This window comes from Ictidomys tridecemlineatus, chromosome 8 (assembly GCF_052094955.1).
Source record: "Ictidomys tridecemlineatus isolate mIctTri1 chromosome 8, mIctTri1.hap1, whole genome shotgun sequence".
NCBI lineage: Eukaryota > Metazoa > Chordata > Mammalia > Rodentia > Sciuridae > Ictidomys > Ictidomys tridecemlineatus.
The window spans coordinates 156,442,130-156,463,458 of NC_135484.1; the positions used below are offsets into that span (position 1 = coordinate 156,442,130).

General features: G+C 47.5%; 3 non-coding genes across 3 annotated transcripts; all 3 read right to left on the reverse strand.

Moving 5' to 3' along the window:
* Window positions 1–9,484: 9,484 nt before the first annotated feature.
* Window positions 9,485–9,556, reverse strand: Trnad-guc (transfer RNA aspartic acid (anticodon GUC)). The gene has a single exon. It is a non-coding gene; the product is annotated as a tRNA-Asp (tRNA).
* A 1,062-nt stretch (window positions 9,557–10,618) lies between these two features.
* Window positions 10,619–10,691, reverse strand: Trnak-uuu (transfer RNA lysine (anticodon UUU)). Its single transcript has one exon. It is a non-coding gene; the product is annotated as a tRNA-Lys (tRNA).
* A 1,089-nt stretch (window positions 10,692–11,780) lies between these two features.
* On the reverse strand, window positions 11,781–11,852 carry Trnam-cau (transfer RNA methionine (anticodon CAU)). The gene has a single exon. It is a non-coding gene; the product is annotated as a tRNA-Met (tRNA).
* Window positions 11,853–21,329: the final 9,477 nt, after the last annotated feature.

Consider the following 21,329-nt stretch of genomic DNA (forward strand, 5'->3'; position numbering starts at 1 on the left):
ATTCATTCTGCTTATCCATGTACATGAGATGTCTTTCCAGAGTTGGAGGTCTTCCTCAATTTCTTTCTTGTATGTTCTATAGTTTTCACTGTAGAGGTCTTTATTTATTCTTTATTCCTAGGGTGTATGTGTGTGTGTGTGTGTGTGTGTGTGTGTGTGTGTGAATGAAATTGTTTATCAATAGATTCATTTTTGATATATGGGAAAGCTATTGATTTTTTATGTTGATTTTGTAACCTGCTGCTTTGCTGAATTTGTTCATTAGCTCTAGCAGTCTTTTGATGCAGTTCTTTAAATCTTCTAGGTATAGAATCAAATCATCTGCAAACAGTGATAAATTGACTTCTTCTTTTCCTATTTTTATCACTTTAATTTCCTTCTATCGCCTAGTTTCTCTAGCTAGACTTTCTAGCACTATATTAAATAGGACTGGTGAGAGTGGACATACTTGTTTTGTTCCAGACCTTAAAATTACTGATTTCAGTTTTCCCCATCTATTGAATTTGGCTTTGAGTTTTTTATATATAGCCTTTATGATGTTGAGATAGGTTTCTTCCATGTGTAGTGTCTTCAGTGTTTTTACCATGAATGGGTACTGAATTGTGTCAAAGGCCTTCTCTGCTTATATTGAGATGACTAGGTAATTTTTGTTTTTAATTCTTTTTATGTGATGAATTGCATTTATTGATTCAGTATATTAAAGCATCCTTGCATCTCTGGAACAAAACTAACTTGGTCGTGGTGTATAATATTCACATTTTGTTGCTAAACAGGATTTGCTAATATTTTATTAAGTATTTTTGCCTCTATGTTTATCAGGGATATTGATCTGGAATTCTCTTTCCTTGATTTTTTTCTTATCTGGTTTTGGTATGACTATGATATTGGCTTCATAGAATTAATTTAGACTTGTTCCATCCTGGGTTGGGGTTATGGCTCAGTGGTAGAGCATTTGCTTCACATGTGTGAGCCACTGTTCTCAGCACTGCATATAAAAAATGAATAAAGTAAAGATTCATCAACAACTAAAACTATTATATATTTTTAAAAAGAAATATCCCATCCATTTCTAGTTAAGAGAGTAACTTGAGGAGTTTTGCAATAATTCTTTTTTTTAAAACTTATTTAGTTGGACAACTTTGTTTTACTTATTTACTTATTCTATGTGGTGTGAGGATCAAACCCAGTGCCTCACAGAGGCAAGGCAGACGCTCTACCACTGAGCCACAACCTCAGCCCCAGCAATAACTCTTTTTTAAAGGTCTGTAGAATTTAGCTGAGAATCCAATTGGTCCTGGGATTTTCTTTGTTGGAAGGCTTTTTATTACTGCTTCCATCTCATTGCTAGTTATTGGTCTGTTTAGGTTTCCTAGGTCCTCTTGATTCAATTTTGGCAGATCATATTTGTCTAGAAATGTACCCATTTCTTCTAAGTTTTCCAGTTTTTTGGAGTATGAGTTTCCCAAATAGTCCCTAATATTCCACTGGACTTTTGTGATGTTTGTGGCAATTGCTACTTTTTCATTTCTAATTTTATTAATTTGAATTTTCTCTTTTTCTTTTACTTAGTTTGGATAAGGGATTATCCAATCTTTTTCTATCTTTTCAAAGACCAAGTTTTTGTTTCATTGATCCTTTGTATTTTTTTCTTCTCAAGTTCATTGGTTTAGGTTCTAATATTAACTATTTCCTGCCTTCTATTGGTTGTGGAATTGGTTTGTTCTTCTCTTTCAAGGGCCTTGAGATGCATCATTGCATATTTATTTGAGATATTTCTGATTTTCTTATGTAGGTACTCACAGCTATAAAGTTTCTTATTAGAACCACTTTCACAGTGTCCCAGAGGTTCTGATGTGTTGTATTACCATTCTCATTTGAGTCTAAGAATTTTTAAATTTCTCCCTTGATTTCTTTTATCACCCATTCATCATTCAAAAGAGTATTGTTCAATCTTAATGTGTTTACATAGTTTCTGTAGGATTCTGTCACGGTGGTTTCTAATTTCATGACATTACAATCTGATAAGATTCAAGAAATTATTTCAATTTTTTGTTGTATTTTCTAAAAGTTGTTTTGTGGCCTGAAGTATGGTCTGTTTTGGAGAAGCTTCCATGAGCTGCTGGAAGAAGGTATTCAGTGGTTGTTGGATGAAATATTTATAGATGTCTGTTGAGTTCATTTGTGAAATTTTGTAAGGATGCTTAGAATCATGGGTAACAGGGTGAAGCATATTAAAACAAGGGAAATAACTCCATTCAATTGCTCATAATTATCCAATTTTTATATTCCCCTGAGTGGTGTTGGAGAAATACCTTATTCTAGAAGGTGAGGTACAGTTTTGGCCTGGCCACTTGAACATAAGCCGCTCTCAGCAGTGACATGTGTCTCTGATCTCAGAATTCCGTAAGTCTTAGATAAGATGCTAGTACACAGTTTTCCTACCCTGCAGAAAACAACTGGGCCTGGGGGTGTAGCTCAATGGTAGACCCTGGGTTTGGTCTCCAGCAGGAGGAGCAGATGGGGAACCAAGTCTAAACATGTTCTGAAATTCTGCTGGCCGTCCCTGGTGCTCTTTCCTTTCCGACCTGTTCTTCTAGCCTTCCAATTTAGACAATCTATAAAAACTTTGGAAATGGCTGGGCATGGTGACATGCACCTGTAAACCCGATGACTCAGGAGGCCGAGGCAGGACAATCCCAAGTTTGTGGTCAGTCTAAGAATTTAAATAGTCTTTGGACTACAAGTCAAGGCCTCGCCCGGTAGAAAACTGAATGTGCAGGGCTAGAGCTACATTTGCTTCAGGAACATTTCCTCTTCTCCATCATGTCATCTGTCCCCAGGTGAAAAGGCCTGAAGTGATTTCCACCAAGCACTGAATCTGAAAAATTATGGGGTGCCCCATTTTGCTCCTTGAACTGGATTTCAGAAATCTGCTGTGCCTGATTTTTAAATGTGAATTATTTCAACAGAAACGTATTTTAAAAGATCCACAGTCTGCTTTTCCTTGGACGGAACCTCGCTCTCTCTGGAGTTCTAAGTCTGTTGGTGAAAGGGTGAGATCTCCCCAGGAGCTGGAGGAACCTATGGCCTCGGGGACTCCAGGGCTGCCCAAGCGTGGCGCCCACACCTCGGTCCACCCTGAGCACCTGTTGAGCCACCTACCAGAGGCGCAGCCTCAGGGCCAGTGAAGAGGGAGATGGAGCAGAGAAGAGTGAGATCCACTTGGTTGCGTCTGCCCTGGTTGGTCCGCGACTGCAGAAACCGGCTGCATCGCAGAGGGGATGGGGCTGGCGCAGCACACCCAGCCGTTTGTTGTTTGTTTGTTTTCTTTTTGTTCTTCTTTTATAAACCTCGCAGAGGAGGTGTCCAATTTAGTGCTGACGCCGTCAGCAAAGATCGGGGAAGAAAGGTGGAAGTCACGACTTACAACGCAGGATTCAAGTCCCGTGTCTTCTCCGGAGTTTTTCAGGAACGTGAGTCACCATTGGGATTTCCCAGGGCGGGGGCGGGAGGAGCCGCGCAGGGAGGCGCGGCCACCGCGGAGCTCCCCCCCCCCCCCCCCCCCCCGCGCAGAAACGAGCGCGCGGAGTCCCCGACTCCGGGTTCCTCCGCAGCGCCCCGCCCGCGCGTCCGCGCCTCCAGCCTTCTCCAGCCTCCCCGCCCCGTCATTTCTCCTCCTCGCCGCCGCCGTCGTTCATTCTCAATTCTCCACTTTTGCACTTAGGTCTTCTTTTCCGCGTCGTAAGCGCCAGGCGGATGATGCCTCTGCTTGGAACTCTAAGTCCACGCACCGGGTCCTCTTGACCGACAGCTTAAACTAAAGTCCATCTCTTTCAAAGACAGGAGGGACCCCGACGCTGAAAAAGTAGCATCAGCCGTCCCTTCAGCCTGCAAACATCCTGGGTTGACAAGGAAGGGAGGACCGAGGTGGGAACTGGACTTTTCTGTTCTCGATTCAAGTTCAAGAGGCTCGATAAAGGTTCCCGAAGTAACGTGAAAACGTCGAGCGTGGAGGAAGGGTGGGCCCTCTGGGGTTTGAGATGGGGCAAGAAATGGAAGTGGCGCGTGTTAAGCTGCGATGCATTTCCTTCCCGGGGAGCCTCGGAATTAGGAATAGCGACGGTTTGGGGGTCTCATAGGCCTCTGTGGGTACGTCCTTCTGCTTGCATTCTTACTTGTTGAAGTCGCAGGGTAGCGCTCTTGCCGACCCACACAAGTTGGCTCAACTTCACATGAAAATGCAGCTTCGTTTTCTCGTTTTTCCTTCTGTATTCATCTGTCGTCTCTGTCCCCTTTCTTTATCCCCAAACGTTCCTGAATTTCTCCTCTGACTATGGTCTCAGAGCAAGCTCTGGCCAAAGCATGGGATGTGAGGATAAATGTGGACCTAGCTCTGAGCATTCCAAGAGTGAGAAGCTTCAGAAGGGAGACAGAACTCAGGTTAACCTTAGATGATCGCCTTCAGTTTTCTGAAGAATAGATTCAGGATTTTCTCCCTATTCCAGCTTTAAATCGCCCGCCTTCTCTACTCAGGTGGGCAATGGCCTTGTCAAAGTGAATATTGTGAAAATCTCCTACTCACCATGAAGACAAGATATAAAGAGACCAAAGCCATGGAACAAGCAATGAGACATTTGGCCTTTAGGGGCTTAGCTGTTCCGTGGTTTAAAACGTGGGTTTACATTGTGCTGTGTCAGGAATTCGTTTCCTTCTTGCTGACAGGAGTGAGGCGGCGTCAGAGGAAGACTGCACACAGTCTCGGCATCAGCTTGTCTTCTCTTGGAAGCACTACAATTCCCTCATCCTTCACTGTCCCACTGTAACTGTTAGACCCGAATTTTCTCTTTCCTCTAGTGTGCTGCCAAATGTAACATTAAATATATACAGTCTACTCTCAATAAGTGATGATAACAATAACTGTGGTTTTCTGGACTTTGGCTTCACCTATAATTCATACTATCCTCCTGCATTTCTATCTCATTCCCTCCAGCAGCTTCCCATTCTGGATCTGATGATATGATTTGTAAGTGTTGGAGGAATCACTGGCATACTAGTTTGTATGCTTTCTGTCCTCAGCCCAGGATGAAGAAGGCCTACACTTTAAGCCCTCTGCAAGTTGCTTATTACACCTCTTCTAAGTTTCCTGTGCCCTAAATCTAGGGAGAAATTTTGAAAAGGAGCATGAACATTCATTGTCTTAAATGCCTCCTTACATTGCCTATAAATTGCAGGGAGGAAACAGAAGTGTAATTACACAAAACAGGCAATATCTTGACTGGGTGACCAGAATGAATGTCACTGGTTCATGAGGGATAGAGAGGTCACGTAATTCCAGAGGTGATGTCCTGACACTTCCTATGTGGTGTTGCTGCGGAAGAGTCATGATGTCAGTCTAACCATGAGAAAATGTGAAAGGCAAAATAAAGCATGCTTTATGACTAAAAAAAAAAAAATAGGGACATATCATTGTCCTAAATAACTATTCTAGATAAAAAGGAAGGTAAAGAGAATACAACTAAATAAGAAACTTGAATCTGAATGGATCCTTTTTTTTTTTTTTTTTTTGGATGGAAAGAGAATTCCATAAAGAACATTTTTAGATGAACTGAAAAAAATCGGTATAGGGATGGTAGATTAGATTAAAAATGTTTCATCCATATAAAGTTGAGATTGACAAGTATATACTAGTCATGTAAGAAAATAGCCCTGTTTTTAGGTAGTGTACACTGATGTGCTTAGGACAGTAGGGAGAGGGTTTATATATTTAAAATATTTCAAAAAGAAAATGGTACGGAGGAGGGTTGCAGGTGTGGCTCAGTGGTAGAGCACTTGCCAAGCATGAGCAAGACACTGGGCTCCAGCCCCAGCGCCAGAAAAGGGGAATAAAAAAAACATAAATGAGATTAAAATAATAAGGTAAATTCGGGTAAAGGGTACATGGTGTCACTTTACATTTGCAAGTTTGAAATTTTTTTCCAAAGGAGTTTAAAAATTAAGTATGTTAGTGAACATACTTGTATAAACATCAAGAATCAGAAAGTGTCAGTCTAGAGTTGCTTAGCAGCTCCCCTTTACTGAGGCTGCCTTTGAACTCTCAATCCTCCTGCCCCAGACGCCCAATCAGAGGGGATTATAGGCGTGCATCATCACGCCAGACTCCTCTTTTTGTTCTGTCTGGGGTTAGTAAATTGGATGGTGCCTGCCCACATCAGGTAAGGGCAGATCTTCTTTACACAGTCCACTGATTCAAATGCCAATCTCTTCTGGAAACTCTTACGAACAAACCCAGAAAGAATGACTTACCAGCTCCCTGGATATCACTTAGCCCACTCAAGTTGACCTTCAAAATTAACCATCACAGTGTCCCTGCTTTGATTTGCCCTGAAGCCCTAGCAAGGGTGCTTTTGCATCATCAGTGGAAATGTCCAAACTGTAAAAAAGTAAATAGCATTATATAAAAATAATTAAAACACGCACACACACACACACACTCACACACAAAATGTCAGTCTAAATGTGTGTGTGTTTTCTTTTTTGGCCCAAGGGTTGAACCCAGGGGGTTTTAACAACAGAGCCATATCCCTAATTTTTTCTTTCTATTTATTTATTTTTAGGAGACACAATGTCTTTATTTTATTTTTATGAGGTGCTGAGGATCAAACCCAGTGCCTCAAGCATGCTAGGCAAGTGCTGTACCACTGAGCCACAATCCCAGCCCCAAGTTTTTTCTTTTTTATTTTGAGACAGGGTCTCACTAAGTTGCTTAGGGACTCACTAAGTTGCTGAGGCTGGCTTTGGACTTGCAATCTTCTTGCTTTCTTTTCCTGATGCACTGGGATTACAGGTGTGTGCTAAGGTGCCCAGTCTAAATGTCCTCCATGTTTTCCATGTATGTCAGTGGTAGGGTGAGTGCCTGGCATGCGCAGGGTTGGGGTCTATCCCCAGCACTGCACACAGACAAACAGAACCTGCACTGGTATCCACACTACACCTTCTGGCATTCTGTGGGGACTGCATGATCTGAAGGAGCAACACAAAGTTGTTTTTATTTTTGCTATATGATGAGTGTTGACAACATGATGTATTTTAGACCATGTTAGAACACACAGTAATCACAGAGGTCATGGCTCACAGAGCCAATGGCTCTCGAACTTTTGGGTACACTGAGATCACACAGGAAAGTTCAGACGCTACTGAAGCCCGGCTCACATGCACAAATATTATGATTTCACTGGTTTAGGGTGCCTGCAACTGCACTGAGGATGATAAAAGCTCCCCAAGTTACTATAATGTGTAGCAAAATTTGGAAACTTCTGAGAGCTTCTGAAAGTTGGCTCCTGACCCAGCAACATCTGCATCATCAGGGAGCTTGTTAGAGATACAGGATCCCCAGGCAGTCTTCAGATCCACAGAAACAGAATCTGCATTGCAACAAAATATCCAGGCTTTTTTTTTTTTTTTCCTTTTTCCTTGATGAGTTGCTAGGGGCCTTGCTAACTTGCTGAGGCTGGCTTTATCTAGTGACCCTCCTGCCTAGGTCTCCCAAACTACTGGGATTATAGACCTATCCCACCTCAGCCAGCCCTCTGTACTTTAGAGAGTTAAAGGCCTGGTTTTGAGCAGTGTAACTCAAGGGAGGATCAGCTGACCAGCATTACCCACAGCACCAGAGCCAAGGAAAGCTGCAATTTGGGGCCTTTCTCCAGCTGCACTAAATCAGTACTTCTGGGGGTTTTAAACTGTTTTAACAATTGTTCCAGATAATTCTTTTAACTTATGAAATTAAAATCTACATTTTAATCAGATTCCCACTGATTTGTAAACTCTAAGTGAGAAAAGCTCTGGCCTACAGAATTTTATAAAGGCTGCTGTTCAAGCTGCCTCACAGCATGTAACTCAGCCATGGTAATCACCAGCTCCAAGTAATGGTTTGTTTCAAAGGTTGTTCAAAATCTCTGAAAAGGTTTGAAGATTTGTTTCATAGTTATTTTTCAAACATTCTTTGATAAATGGTAATCACTTGCAGAAGAGCGGACTCTAGCTTATGAGTCAATCAGTGTGTGCCATGTAAAGTAGCTATCATCACTACTTTTTTCTCCTCCTCCCCCCCTCCTCCTCCTCCTTAAGAAGTTCCAATCTCCCTTTAGGACATCCTAATATAACTCATTTCAATTGCACAAATCTAATTAGTGAGAAGAGCCTTTTGACCTTGGATGTCTTTCTAAACTAGGACCCACCTCCCTCCCTCCCTCCCTCCCTCTCTCTTTTCCTCCCTCCCTCTCTCCCTCCCCCTCTCCCTGTCTCCCTTCCTTCTTTCCTTCCCAGGGTCATTTTATCACTGATCTATATCCTCAGCCCTTTTTATTTTTTTTAGTTTGAGGCAGCATCTTGCTAAATTGCTCAGGCTGGCCTGGAACTTCCCATCCTCAGCCTCTGGGGAGGAAGAGTCTTAAAATCTGCAGAGAACACTTTTGTTTTCATTATCTTCATCCTTTTCAAGAGTCCATCAGAAGCAGTGTGAACTAAGGAAATACTGAAAGCATTCAAACACCCCAAAGCAAGCACAGCACTGAAGCTAGACACACACACACACACACACACACACACACACACACACACACAAATGGATCCAAGGAGGACCAGAATTGAGTGACCTGGTCAAAACTGTGTCTACTACTTTTTTTTTTTTTTAAACAGCTTAATTTGAACAGTGCAAAATACCTACATAAACTTTCAAATATGTCAGGAAAGTTTGTCAGAGACCTGGATGTAAGCAACAGACATTGGGGGATGGGATGTTCATTCAGTGAAGTTTGGGCATTCAGTGAAGCCTCTGGACAGTCTTAATGGGCACCTGTTACTGAATTTCTATGCATTCAACTATTCTAGAGCTCTGTAGGGGGGACGTTGTTTGTTTTTTTACAGTAATTGATAGTAAATTATATTTATCCATTCCAATTTAAAATACTTTTTGCCCAATAAAAATAGAACTGCAGTAGAAAAGACAACCAAGACATTAGATTTTATTGCCTGTGGATTATAAACCTGTTTCCCATTCATTCATTAATCTCCCCAGGAATTCTCGATAGGAATCGCTAACTAAATGTACAGATAAAAGGAGGGGACAGAGGGGCAAATAGCCAAGACGCCACCCAATTTGCAAGTGATGCAGCCCAAATTCCAACTTGAGGCCTTCGCGCAGGTAGCGAGCCCTTCCGGCAGGTGCCCGCCGGCCGCCCAGCTCCCGCGAGACCCAGTGCTCCCGGGACGCATCTCCCAGGCCTCCATCCCAGGGCCGCGGAGCAGCCCGGAGCCTCCTGGCAAGCAGGGTCGTGGCTCGAGACCCCTAGGGTGGAGTGCCGCCACCCCTGAGAACGGAACTAAACGACAACCGACGCAGGGCGACAGCGAAGGGGACTTCCCTGCAACCGCCAGGAGCGTTAGCATTGTGGCTTCTGGGACAAAAAGAAAATACCCTTGCATCCTCCCCGTCGGGGAATCGAACCCCGGTCTCCCGCGTGACAGGCGGGGATACTCACCACTATACTAACGAGGAAGGTGGCGAGGTTTTCGAGAGAAGCGCTATTGAAGGTATTTCCGGCACATTGCAACCCCACCTGCACTGCTCTTCACAGAGGATTCCTAAGAAACCTAACCGTTTTCACCCTGGAAACTGTTATAAAATTCTTAAAAACAAATTCCTTACGTTACTCAACAAATATTAAAACAATTCTGCGGAAGTCCATGGATATTACTGTAAATAGGTCAATAGCAAAGAAAAGTTCATTAAGAGTAAAGAATGCATTAAACTTTAAACTCCTTCCACTCCATCCTCCCTGTCTTCAAGTCACCCGACCGAAGATTTCTTCAAGGTTTACCTTTCCCTAGAGTGGTTATCAGACTACTGGGAGTGAGAAGCTTTCCCTGATTCTGTTTGTGTGAATGCACGCATAAAATAATGATGCATATATTTATGTATGGGCACATATGTATACACTTTTACATGGAATAAGGCAAGTTCTTAATCTAAAGTTTGGTTCCTAGATTTTTCAGGGTTGGTATTAAAGGCCGTATAACCTTTTAGCACTATCAATCCCATTCCTTGGAATATCCCAGGTGAAATTCCAGCTGAGCTCCCCAAGCGGCTTCACAGAAGATAGTCATTGTTGCAATTCAAAGTGGCAGAAAATTGGAGGCAACATCGATGTCTATGAGAAAAATGAATGTGTGCCCTGGGAGGAAGGCAGTGGACTTCCTAGATCAGCCAGAAGAAATCACACAAACCGTGTGGCTTAAAACAACAGAAATTGGGGTCAGCAGAAGCACCTTCCCTCTGCAGTCCCAGGGACGACTCTTTTTTGCTGCTGCCTGGTTGCTGGTGTCTTCCGACGGTCCATCCTTGACCTTGGCATGAGAACCGCACTGTCATCGTTTATTTCTGGAGTGGGAATGCAAATTGATAGTCTTTATGAAGAATATTTTGACCAATTCCATTCCTAACAACTGATCCTTAAAATTGAAATCCAGCAGCATGAAAGTGCACCTGACCAGCCGTTTAAATCACAGGGAATCAGAGACAGCTGGCCAGGACTGAAACTGGCCCAAAACAAACGCGGCACGCCTGAACAGGGACTTGAACCCTGGACCCTCAGATTAAAAGTCTGATGCTCTACCGACTGAGCTATCCAGGCTCCGTGAGGGCCCCTTCAGCCGTTGTCTGAAGTGACGGGTTCATCACCAAGCTGCGAGGGAGAGCTGGTCCCCGAAGTCACCAGGGTCTTCCAAGGGCGCTGGGCCTCACGGCAACCGACCTCCATCCCCTCGAGTTTTCCCTTTGATCCCAAGCGCCGTGTGGATCGCGCAGATGGCGTAACGTCTCTCGCAGGGAGCGGCGCAGAAGAGGCTCGGGATAGGGCGACCTCCACTGGGCCGCGCCCGTTCCCGGAGCCGAGACGCCGACGGCGCCCTTCGAGGCGGCGCTGGCGGGCGGAGGCGGCCTCGGCCGGAGGGAGGTCCAAGCTTCGGCTCCCCCAGGGCTGCCGTCGGGAAGCTTCAGCGGGACCGGCGCTGGGTGAAGGCGGAGGAGAGGTCCGGCCGGGGCGGGCGGCCCGTTCCGACCGCTGCCCCCAAGTTTCCTGTGCTCGCAGAACCGGCGGCTTCCCTTGTCCCAACGCGGAGCAACAGATGGACTCTGCTCCAAAGGCCGTTCCAAGAACGCCCTCAACCACCCCTCCCCGAGCCGCTCCCGCCCTCGGCTCCCCGGCGCCACCCGTCTCCTCCCGCCCGCCCCGCGCTGCCCCGCCCCGCGCCTTTGGCGGCTCCGGATTCGCGGACTTGCTCCGGGCTCCCGCCGCTCTGCTCAGGCCGGCAGGGCCCCAGGCTGGACCCCCTGCTGCGGCACCGGAGAGCTCCTTTGTCCTGGCTCCCTTCGCCTCCGTTGACAGACGGGGAGACTAAAGGTGAGCGCAACGTCGCGGCCTCGGTCACGGTAGCTTTATAGCAAAGGACATCGGCAGGGCGCCAAGTGGGGGATGACCAGACGCCAGGATTGGAAAGTCGGAGCCGCGAACCTTTCACACGCTGCTGCACAGTGGGAAAACGGTTCACTTCGACCGGAAGCAGAGGAGGAGAGGACGTCGACCTCCTGCGCGCTCTCCGGGCCGAGGCCGCTGCCCCGCCCACATTCCTGCAGAAACCTCGGCAGTGCAGAAGGCCCCTGCCCACATTCCTGCAGAAACCTCGGCAGTGCAGAAAGGTGAAGGGTTTTGGAAAAAGGCAACTAGCAGAGGATGGTTTCGATCCATCGACCTCTGGGTTATGGGCCCAGCACGCTTCCGCTGCGCCACTCTGCTTCCCGGCAGCGATTCTTCTCTTAGATCCAAATACCTCCCTTCTCCGCCCTCGCCCGCCTCCCCCGTGGCTTCCCGAAGTCAGCTGCGCCTCTCCTCCGCAACCTGCCATCTAGAAGCCACCGAGACGCCTTCTCTCCAGCCTCCGAACCGGACGCGCGCGGTGGGGGGCGACACACCGGCTGCCGGGGCGGCTGGGGTCCCCTCCGCTTCCCCCCTGACTTCCACAAATCCAGTCCTGGAAGAGGTGTTGGGTAGCTGGTCAGCTAAGAGTGGGACAGCAGGGAAGGACCGAGGAGGGCCCAGGGAGCCTTCCTGGTTTGTCACCCCCGGCCCCCTCGGCCACCCCCGCTTAAGAAAAGCTATTGTTTCGAAATCAAGCCACGCCCTCTAGGTGGCCTGGACCCGCCCTAATCACAGAAAGTGTCATCACCCTGGCAACCAAAATATCCAGAGCCCCACGAGGCCAGCTCGATGGGGGCTGTTCGAAGGGTAACTGGGAACCGAGTTTCCCTAACTCCAGCACCACACTACCCTATCAGGCAGTCCCCAGCTGTCAAAGGTCAGTAGGTGGACCCAGGTGGGACTTCCTGGAAGCTTCCCTGGGAACTCTAATAGAACTGGAGAGCAGGAGGATCACCGGTCCTTCTCCTCTTGGAGGGCACACTCTCCCTGTCCTATCCCTTCTAATAAACTGTTACTCAAGCGACTAGTCTGAAATCTTTCTGGTTTATTTGCAACGGTCTCTCAGGTCATCTCAGCTTGGGCCACAGGCCTTTTTCCAGTGACAAACCATGCTCCTTTCTTTCTTTTCAAATTCTAAACTTTGTTAGGAACCAGAAACCACAGTTCTTCAAGGGCAGAGAGAATGCCATTTCTTCAACTGAACTTGGCCATTCATACTCTGAAATCAGAAAGGGGCTAGAGTTGCTGCATGCACCCCACCTGGGGGTATGCTGACTGGTCCCTTAAATCACTGGAGAGGGAAATGTCCATGATGCTTTCAAAGGAAGCCACATATGGTCAGCAAGACCCTGACCTTTTTCCTAGCAGATGGCACAACTGATAGAGAAAAACTTAATGAGTCAAGAGTTTTCTCACACAGCTGACCCTAACACTAGATAGGAAAAAGAGTGATTTTTGAGCAACTTGGTTACACATCTGGCTGGAGAGTATGACCAAAACAGTCACTCATGGATATTTAAGAAAAAGGTAACAACTCTTATAATGTAACTCAAAATATACACTTGGGTCAATCCTCCCACAAGTAAAACTGGGAGGTTGTAAAGGAAGTATTACAAAAGATATTTCCAGAGTCACACGTTTGTTCTAATTCAGTTTGAGACCTACAAATTTTCTGAACCTACTATATACATAAAAAATTTACTTTTCACTGATGATAACTAGTTCTAGTATTTATCCCCTCATATTGGTATAAAAGCAAAATCTGATAGCATTTTTAGAGCTCAAGGGAACACCTGTGCCACTATAAAAATCAAATGTTGTGTTTCTAGAACCCTACTCATGTTTCTGAAGCCTTAAAGAACCTCTGCTCACAAATTCCAGACATGTCAGACCACACCCTACACTCCAATAGGTTACTATCCTTGAGGTCTTCTAGGCTGGCTGAGAACACTGATCACTTTTTGTGCTAATTATTTGCAGAAAATACTGCTTTGCTGCTTTTTTTTTTTCCTTTTTTGGTCTTGCCACACTCCCTCCCTCATTTACACCTTGTCTAGCCACCTGCCAACCACCATCATGGTCCTCTGGAGCACAGTGATGTACCAGATGTCCAGAGTCCACAAACCTTAGATGGTCTTAGAAATATGACCCATGTGAAACCAGAGTTCTCAAATGAAACTCACTTTCCACTTCTGACTGTATAATGTTGCAGGCCTCTGCAGCCAACAAGCATTAAAGATTCTAAATGACAGGCTAGCCCCTCCAATGCTGCAGGAGCTCCACACCAATTTCTTCTAATTTCAAGGTTCTCCCCTCTGAAGCCAAAAACTGAAACCCACAGATTATAATGAATGAATGCTAAAGGCAGAGACTTATTGAATAGAAACCCTTGCAGTACAACAAAAAACCTCACCAGGTTTTCTCAGACTAGTGGTCTGGTTTGGGGTTTATGTAGAGCTTTTGGTTAACGGCCATTGGTCTAAACTTATGCTAATTATGGTTTGAAAAAAATACCAATGCTATGGGTCCAAATTTGTGCTAATTGGGGTCTGGAAATATCCTAACACTATTGGCTAATTCTCCAGTTCACTTCCATTCAGGTCTGGCCCTTTTCCATTTTCTGGTGGCAGGTCCTGGGAAGTGGGGGAGGTCATGGGATGGTCTAGGCCTGCAGGTTCAGAGCTGCAGTGCTTGGTGCAGGGGCTTCTGCAGCAGGCATCAGCACCGTGCCTAGGCCTGGCTACCAAAGTTGGACAGGCAGGCCCACCCTCGCTTGCAGCACTGCAGGGCCTTGGTGCCTGCCTGGAAGGCTCCATGGGCTGCGTGCTCCAGCCCACTCTGGCCGCCTCTCTGCTACTCAGCTGCTGCTACTTAACAGGGACCAGTAGGCTGGCTGCCTGTCTTGGCAGCCCAGGAGCCCTGTCATGTGGGTCTGCCTCCCAACTTGTACCGAGGTCCCCAAGATAGACCAATGGAGGGTTTCCCAGACTTCCACAGCCAAAGCCCACCATCAGCTTGAAGAAGCCAGAGTGATCATTACCCCCTCACCCCTGACCACAGTCAAGGACCTCTTCAGAGGGAGGATTGAGGTCGGAGACAGATTGTCTGTAGGCAGATAGAAATGGGAACCTGGGAGAACAGGATCCCCCGACCCCAGGTTGAAACCCAGGCTAAAGCTTGTTTTATTCGTTATTGGTTGCCTCCTGGAAGGCCCCACTCACATTTGGATGCCCAGCTCCTCTCCTTGGCAGGGAGGTCCTAACCTCCCTCAAGGCCTCCGTTCATTCTAATTCCCACCATAGCTCCCCACACTCCTGTGTCTCCTTTACCAGATTGACTTTGCTCCCCTCCCATCACCCCAGAGGTGCTCCTCCCTGAGGTGTCAACCACAATGTCGCATACCTCCAAGCCCATAGTGGCCACCCATCACACTGCCCCCAAATTTTGCTTCAAGACCCTACCTCCAGCTAAAGCACATTGTTTCCTGGTTGAACTATAATCAGGAAATCTCCTTCCAATGCAGAAATAATGCTTCCATCTGTTTACCCATCTACTGGACAGGAACTTGTCTAGCCTCTTTCTCTTCTCAATTCTGCCTATCATTATTGGCCTTTCTGTTGGGTCCTCCCTGTCTGGGCTGTTCATCTCCTTTCTTTACAGAGGACTATCGGTGCCCCTACTTGTCAAAGGGTCCAGAATATCCTCCTGCTGAGCTCCATTAGAACTGCTCAATAGCAGCACCTACAGGAATACTCAACAGATACCCCCTCTCAGCAGGAAATAGCTTAAGAGGCATCACTGCCCTTTCTCCTATAATCCCTTTCTCATCAAATAAAAGGAAAAAGGCAGGAAGGTTAGGAAGACCTTGACACAGGCAATACCACTTTGAAAACATCCTCCATCCTTGAACAAGAGTCATCTCCATGTCACTCTGACTCAGCCTGACCTTAAATCTCAGACATTATGCCATTATCACACAAAGAAAGGAAATTGCTATATGAGATTGAAATCCTGAAAACATCTGGTTCATTATGAAGATGCCATCAAGGACTCTTCCCTGACCACCCTCAGCAACAGCTAATTACAAAAGTTCCCTCCTCTCTCACTCATAACTACCCCAGGCTGTAAGCAGATGTCTCAGTCTCCACTGGGCCCCCTCCGCAGGTTTGTCCTGAAGAAACCTGTGTGGCTAATGAGCCACCTCCTCTCTTTACTTCCTTCATGTGGTTCTTACAGGAATTTCCCCTTAAATTTACAGAAGAAAGTGGCAAAAATAGTATGAAACATCACACGTCCCACTTTTGAAATGATAGTTTGGATTCCATCACACGTCTGATGAAGAGGCCCGTGTTTTCTACCGCACAACCCCGACTTTAAAACGGCATTTCAAGTTCTCTATTTGAAGACCAAGAAGCAAAAAACAATAGCAAAAGCCCAACTGACTTCTGATCATTGGGCACCAGATAGGCTTCTGCAATTGCTGTTTGTGATGGCCTTTCTGCAGGTGTCAGGGTGGACATGAGTCAGGGCCTAGGACGGCTAGTTGATCAGACAGTGAGACATCAAGGGTCCTGAAGACTCTGACGAGGAAGCAATGGGAGGGGAACTGGCACTTCCTTTGCCTCCCGTCCTTAGCTGAGGCCCAGGTTGTGAGGGAGGAGTGTTCCCATATACATCAGAAGAGTTCCACCTGAACAGGGGACATGCAGCCTGTCCTGCAGCTTCCCCAGCTGGCAGGTGCCCTGTGGCCTTCCATTGTGTCCTGACTGACCCTGCCCCACAGGAGCGTGTGAGAAATGAAATGTTCAAAGCATCTCCACCGAGTCCTCCAAGTTCTCTGGGATCAGAAAACAGTACACTGGATCTTGCAGCCCTGGGTAGAACAGCAGGAAATGATAAGCTTCTGAAAGCCATTAACTTGGGGTAGAAAATGAAAATGTTACTACGGGAGAGAATGGAAGGTAGACAACAGACCACTTGCCAACATGAATGAGAGCTGGAATCGCTTCTCAGCTTTTCAAGTGTCCTTAAATTCCTTTCCATGGCAATGTCAAGGACTCTCATGGCTTGAGTTGAGGTCACCTCCTTTATGGGACCTCCTCGGGACCCTCACCAGGTGACGGTGTGATCTTTGCCTGTTGAACTCTGTTTTGTTTTTTTAAAATTTATTTATAGTTGTAGATGGACAGTGTGTCTTTATTTCATTTGTTTATTTTTATGTGGGCTGAGGATCTAACCCAGTGCCTGACACAGGCGAAGCCAGCACTCTGCCACTGAGCTACAGCCCCAGCCCTGGAATCTGTTCTAACAAGTGTTTTGAGAACACCCACTGAAGTGATTGCTGAAGTAAGAACTGTGTTCAAGTGCAAGGAACAGACAGCAGGGCTGGCATTCCTCCAAGACCGTGTTGCTTGTAGGCTCTGTGTAGCCACCAAAACACTTGCAATATCGCATGTTTGCACAATAAGTGTTGCACTACGTCTGCTTTGCATGGTAGGAATTTGAATGAATGCCCTGCTTTTTTAACTATGGATTTATTTATTTAGGTAACAGTAGAAGCAGTGGGTATTGAACCCAGGGGTGCTCTCCCACTGAGTTACACCTACCCCCACCCCCTTTAACTAATTTATTATTATTATTTTTTTAAGTTCTGAGATAGGGTTTCTAAGTTGCTCAGGCTGGCCTCAAACTTGTGATCCTCCTGCTTGGTCTACTTGGGATTCCAGGCGTGGTCCACAGCACTTGGCTTAGAGGGAACATCTTGAGGCAGAGAAGTAACATCTATAGCATCCAGTCCTCAAATTGCTCGTGTGTTTGTAAATACTTAATTGAATGAATGCATTTAAGGATCAGAAAACTTAATCTCAGCACACAAGTGAAGAAAGAGCCCTGAGATTCTGTAAGAGCATTAAAAACAAGACACCAGCCTGGTGCAGTGACTGATGCCCATAATCCCAGGGACCCAGGAGTCCGAGGCAGGAAGATCACAAGTCAAAGCCAGCCTCGGCGACTTAGGGGAGCCCTGTGCAACTGAAGAGACTCTGTCTCAAACTAAAAATAATTAAAATAAAACAGCAAAAGAAAAATTAGGTTCACGTGATTCTTCTGAGCGTAACAGACCTGTGTTTCACTGAAGTTGACACTAGGTATCTACTGGGATTGGTTCCAGGAGCTTCCAGCAGATAGGAACCTCTGCAGATGCTCCAGTCCCTTAGACGAACCGCCATAGAATTTGCAAATAACTCACGCACCCATCCTGCAGGCCTTGAATCATCTCTAGGTTTCCCCTAACACAATGCTAGGGGAGTCCCTGCTGTTCTGTGTTGTTTAAGGGACACTGGCAAGAAAAATTAAAAATAAGTCCGTATCAGTCCACACGTGATTTCCCCATGTTCCCAGCGCAGCTGTCGGCTGAGTCCCCAGCCGCGGACGGGGAGGCACTGTCTTCAGGCCCTGGAAGACGGCCCTGTGCCCCGGCTCGGGGTGGCTCTGCTCCACTGTGGACGCCCCCCGGCGGCGCGCCCTCTTCTCCGGGCCCGGACGGTGGGCGCTTCGGCGCGAAGCGGTGGGGGTTCGGGGTCGGGGGAGTCCGGGGAGCGCGCGGCCGCCCTGCGTGACGCCGCTTCGACCCTGAAACGCCCCAGAGGCCGCGGACGGCCCTTCTCGGTGCCCGGCCGCACTTCTCCCGGCTCCTCACCCCTCCACCTGGTCAGCGACGGCCCCGGGCTCTGCGCCGCCTCCACCAACCAAGGTCTTGGGGCGGGATCGCGGCGCCAGGGCGCGGGCCGGGAGCCGAGGGCCGCGGCGGGAGTCTGCGGCGCCGGGTCCGAGCTCGGGCGGGTCCGTCGCCCGCGGGGCCCCGCCCTCCGGCCCAGGCCCCGGCCTCGCCCGGATCCGAGGCCGAAGTCCGCGCCCCCGCGGCGCTAGGCCCGAGTCCGGAGGGTGCGCGCCTCGGGTGGGCCCCGGGCTGAGCAGTTCCCGTGGGGACGACAGCCACCCGGGAGGGAGGGACGGCCCCGCGCAGCATCGGTGGACGGTCAGACCTGAGAAACCCGCGGGCCTTCCGGAGCCGGTGGAGGAGCAGGGCGCCCCCGCCTGGGCTCTGCAGCGCAGGGCGGAGAGCGCGCGTCTCGTGCACCCGGGGCCGTGAGTTCGAGTCTCCCCAGGGCCTGCCCTCTCCGGGGTCGCAGCTGTACTCAGTGTCAGGCTGAGTACAGTACTCAGGCTCCCTGTGGGCCTGCTCTGAGCACCTCTTCCTCACAGGCCCATCGCTGCCTGGAGTCCTGCCTGGTCTGTCACTGCAGCTTGAAGGCTGGAGTCCTCCGATCTGAGTAGGAGCCCCATCCCCGCTCAGTGACGGTGTGTCTGATGAGGCCAACACCGTGGCTGGAGGCCAAGGAGCCACAGCGAGCTGTCACCGAGGGACCGGGAAGGGGCCCCTCGTGATAGGATCCCTGACGCTCTCCACTCATCGCCCCACACTTGGAACTGAGCTGTGCACACAGATCCACCAGCGATGACCTCTGAGTGACCAACGTCATGGTGGAAAATGGTTGGTGAAATGCACAGTCTGTCTGGAAGTCAGAGGACGGAGTCTCCGCAGACTGCATCTGTATTGGATGAGTAATAGTGCCCGCAAGACACAAACTCCTCCAAAATAAACTCTGTGTGTGAAACAGTGCGACACGGTTTACAGCAGTGAGCTTGAAAAATGGACTTTAAATGGCTGAAGAAGCAGGATGGGGAGAAGCAATTCCTTCCCTCTAAAATCAGAAGGAGTAACTTCCTGTGGCTTGTAAGTTAGGAGCGTGGTTGTTCCTGAAAATGCTCCCACATTTTATGAATACTGCCTTATCTGCAGAAGCTCCCTTCCTTCCTCTTGCCCACTGCTGCCCCTGGAATCCATCTCACCTGTCCTTTGGCCTTCACTCTAGGTGAGAGGTGCCTTTTTGTACCTGCATTTGCACCCCTTTATCATAGCGTATGCCTCTAATGGCTAGGAGAGAGTGATGCCGTGGATTCCACCACTAAAATAACTTCCTGAGAATGGAAAGTAGCCTCCCTGAACACTGAGTTACAAGCCAGTTGGTGTCAAATATACTTGATGAACACATTTTTTTTTTTTAAAGAAGTGCTGGTGGGTTGGAGGTGTCACGTGGTGGCCAGTGCCTGTGCACCTGGCCCTGGGCTTCATCCCCAGCATGCTCCACTAGTGAGTGAATGAAGGAGAGGTGCCCTTCTAGACCGCAGGTGCTCTGTGGGCATCTGAGTTCATCAGGAAATCATTCAGCCTGGTGTCACAAGAAAATGATTCTGAAAACTAAATCATCTTTATAATAATTTTACCCCGCTAATTTCAATAACATTCACAACTTACTCACTACACTTCAGGGGCTGCAGTTTTGGTACATATTGATAGAAAGCTGTTAATTACCTGGCATCAGTGTTTACTTAAACATCTCAACACACTAGGCAAAATAGACACCAGACGGTCTTGTATGTTTTTTGGGAAATGGCCTGTTTTTTTTTTTATGTTTTGTTTGTTTGTTTGGTTTTGGTAACATTTATTTTTAGAGTTTTTATTTGCTTATATATTTGTTTTTTTCTAAAATCCAAAGAGAAGCTAATTGCAGGGGTCAAACCTGTGATCCTGGCCATTCGGGAGGATGAGGCAGGAGATGATGGCAAGTTCAAGTTCAGCCTGGAAGATTTAGTGAAACTGTCTCAAAACTAAAAATTAAAAGGATGGGAATGTAGCTTGGTGGTGAAGCACAAGCACACCATTCCTGTATTCAATCCCCAGAAGAGCAAAATAAACAGACAAATAAGATCTAGCCCTCACAAGCCAGAAGGGAGGCATGGAGAGTGTTTGTGGTGGGTAGACTTCTGGCTGACCCTCTGGGGTGGGGCTGACAAACAAGGCAAATCAAGACAAGCAATGTTTATACCAAGGCATTGGAATTGATTTCTCAGAAAAAGCAGGGCTTCTGACAGATGTAACAAACTGCACAGCAACTGCCCACGCCTCCCGGGACCGAGTGCCCCTAAAGCCAGGAGAGAATGAGAAACAGCACCAGCTGTACAAAATGATGAAATGACTTTTTTCTTCCCTATCTTGCCTCTTTGTTTTCTCCTCTCCACTGTGTTAAGGTCTGTAGACAAGTCAAAATAACACCTGGTATTTTGCCAGGGGAATGTTAGAGTTCCTAAACAAGTCTGGATGGTGCCTGGCAAAATGCCAGAGGGAGTGGTTTGAGAAGTAACAAAAGCGAGCCATTAAGTGTGGAGATTCCTTATTGGTTGACTGATGTATCTAGTTTATGCTAATTAAGATAAGCTGTGCAAAATGTATAAACAGCTCTGTTGTCCTACAATAAACGGCTCCTTCTCCTGCTGTATCAATCTACAGAAGTTATTCGTCACCCCCCCCACCCCACCCCCGTTATTCTGCTGCAGCCTGACTGGGGCACCACTGATCTCTTTCCCACTCAGAACAGTCACAAATGACCACACGGTTCTGGGCACAGGCAGGGAGTTGTATTCAGGGCCCACCAGAGAAGGGGAGCCACCTCACTCCTAAGCACTTGTCCCTGCAGCCTGGGTCTGGGTTCTCCCAGGACTGGGTAGTGCGAGTGTCGGTGTAGGCTGACCTCAGAGCTCTCCAGGAGAAGGGACGAGGTGCCTAGGACTCGGGCTCCGACTCTTTTCTTCCCTAACTCTGGCATGATTGGATCTGTTACCACAACCTGAGGGCTCTTTTGTCATTAGCATGAGATTAAAATAAGTTCCAATGTC